The sequence below is a fragment of the Pinus tabuliformis genome, chromosome 3_1 (assembly GCF_031772625.1).
Source record: "Pinus tabuliformis cultivar Carrire ecotype Pingquan chromosome 3_1, CPIR1, whole genome shotgun sequence".
NCBI classification, from domain to species: domain Eukaryota; kingdom Viridiplantae; phylum Streptophyta; class Pinopsida; order Pinales; family Pinaceae; genus Pinus; species Pinus tabuliformis.
In genome coordinates, this window is record NC_142301.1 from 853,984,550 (window position 1) to 853,987,218 (window position 2,669).

The window sequence follows — 2,669 nt, forward strand, 5'->3', positions numbered from 1 at the left end:
TAACTTGTCAGAAGAGCTGTAATGGTAATTTCAAGTCGAAATTACATAGCACACTGATTAGAAAATGCTGCTAGAATAACTTGTCAGAAGATCTGTAATGGTAATTTAAAGTCGAAATTATATAGCATACTGATTGGTTCTTGTGATGCTCCTAAAGCTGACTGATTTAAGTACCATTGCCAAGTCTTTCACTGTTTGCATTAATCAAGCTAACTACAGAGAAAATATAACAGAGTCACAAATAAAAGCTTAGCCCGCATGCTCGTTGTGGCTTAACCAATAGCTAAGCCCACTTCAAAATTCTAGCCTGCCTGTGAATCTGTTTACAATAGAGCTCGCCAAATTTCTATAGCAGGCATAAAAATCTCAATAGGCCCTTCACAAGCTTCACGACTAGCATAAAAATCTCAATAGGCCCTTCACAAGCTTCACGACTATACTATTGTATTGCTTGCTTGCTTGGTCATCTAAGGGGTTGAGGGTTCTATATAGTCTGTAATCATGCAGAACAAAATAATCCTATGCATACTATATTTGTGCAACAGCCTCATGATCATATTACAGATAGAGGACAACAAAATAATACCATGCATACTAGTAGTTATGTAGCAATCTCCTGATGCTCATATTACAGATAGAAGGCAATAAAATTTTCATCTTTCCAAAAAAGGTGGAATATGGGCCTATTACAGTCTGATAGCTTGGTCTTTCCTTCATCTGCTCGAAGTAATATATAAGACGAGGATGCTTCCGAAAATACTCTTTGTCCAACTTCAAAACCTCAGCACAATCTGCCACAGAAAACTCAGCTCCAGCCAAAAACTGTGTGTTTGTAAGCTGTTTCTCAGCCTCATTAAGTAGCCTTATAAGTTCATTCGTGTTTGAAGCCAAAGCCTCCTGATCCTTCAACATTTCCTCCATGGCATGCATGGCTTGAAGTTTGTTGTGATATTTTCCTGCCAAATCAGGATTTTCCACAAGACGAGTAATGACAACTTGCCTTTTGAATTAGCGTGATCACTTGGACAGTGATTTATCGTGAAGAGTTTCGAGTCCCATGAATCAATCTTCTCTAGCCACTCCTGGACCTTGCTCTGATCTACCCTTTTATGGCCTAAAGGCTTGCCAATCTTGGCAAGATACCTGTTTTCCAATAAAAATTGGTAGGATACGAATCATTAAATAGACATCAGTAAGGCCTCTGAAAATAATTCAAATATTATACATTCTGTAGGTGAAAGAAACTTACCGAATCATAGTCAGTGAGTCACAGAAAACTTGATCCGCAGTGATTAGTACAGGAATGTTACCATTAGGAATTTGCCTGAAAAACTCTGCATCCAAATTCCTTGCTTTGAAAGGATCCACAATGTGGGGGTTATACTTCGTATTTTTCTCTTCCATCACCAAGCATACCTTTTGGCAGTCAAGTGAAGGGGGATGGTAATAAAAATCCATCATATTGAATGCCTTACAGTTCGCAGACCTTGCAATAGATAATTCACAGACCTGCTTCTTACTGCTGTTTCCGACAGCAATGAATGTGATGCATATAGCAATGTGAAAGGGAAAAATTAGGCTGGTAAATTATTCTCAGAGACAGGACATATTTTTTCATTCAGTATGTAATCTATTATAAAATCGCACTTTGATGCGTTCAATTACTGGAGAAGCCTCAATGCTACAGTTAATCAACAATTTAGGTGTATCAATGTCTTTCAGAGAAATATATACTCCGGTATATCTTTTCTTTATTTTGGATGATTCTTAAAGTAGCAATATATCGTTATTCAATATAATAGACAAATTAGACAAATTGAGACTGGTTGGTCCCTACCTAGGTTTCCAAGTGTTTGTACCTTGCAACATGTTTTGCTTCATGGCGTTTATCCAGCAATAAAATCCAGTATTTCTGAAACTATTGTAAAATCCCTATTAAAACATGGTTTATCCAGCAATAAAATCCAGTATTTCTGAAACTATTGTAATACGGCAGATCCGGCTATGGAATCCAAATTTTCATATGGGAATTACAGGACTAATCCAGCAATGGACGTCCAAATTTCATATGGTAATATGTATCTCTGAAACTATTACAACAGGACTAAACCAAATTTTCATATGGGAATTACAGGACTAATCCAGCAATGGACGTCCAAATTTCATATGGTAATATGTATCTCTCAAACTATTACAACAGGACTGAACCAGCAATTGAATACAGATTTTCATGTCCATGGGAGTATTATTTCTTTTCAAGGGTGCAAGTCAGATTACAAAGAAAATATTCTGAGAAAACTTAACACGCTAGTTTTTTGAAATTTAGGTGATGGGATTCCATCAATATCTGGTATGTGCTCTTCAATAAGACAAGTCCAATTCCAGAGTGCGAGTAATTAGTCAAATTAGTGAACCACCATTAGATTTAGCAAACATTTGATGAGTTAAAGTGTTTGCAATGAGAGAGAATTAGTTAAGATATTATTTAAGTTGTAGCTTAATTATGTATTCTTTATTGGTGTATATTTTTAAGTTAATTTTAATATTTATTTAAAAATAAAAATTTACATTTTCCTCAACTATTTAACCAAATTTACTAAATCTCGAGATAAAGGTAAATGGTGTTTCATTTTTAGACGAAGGTTGATATTAATCTACTATATATATAT

The 2,669-nt window shown here is 35.3% G+C and overlaps 1 pseudogene across 1 annotated transcript; it reads right to left on the reverse strand.

Moving 5' to 3' along the window:
• Window positions 1–554: 554 nt before the first annotated feature.
• LOC149190241 (glutathione S-transferase TCHQD-like) lies at window positions 555–1,587 on the reverse strand (annotated as a pseudogene). Its single transcript, XR_016256466.1, has 2 exons — window positions 1,250–1,587; window positions 555–1,143 (listed from the first exon to the last, which is right to left on the reverse strand). The product of XR_016256466.1 is annotated as a glutathione S-transferase TCHQD-like (transcript).
• Window positions 1,588–2,669: the final 1,082 nt, after the last annotated feature.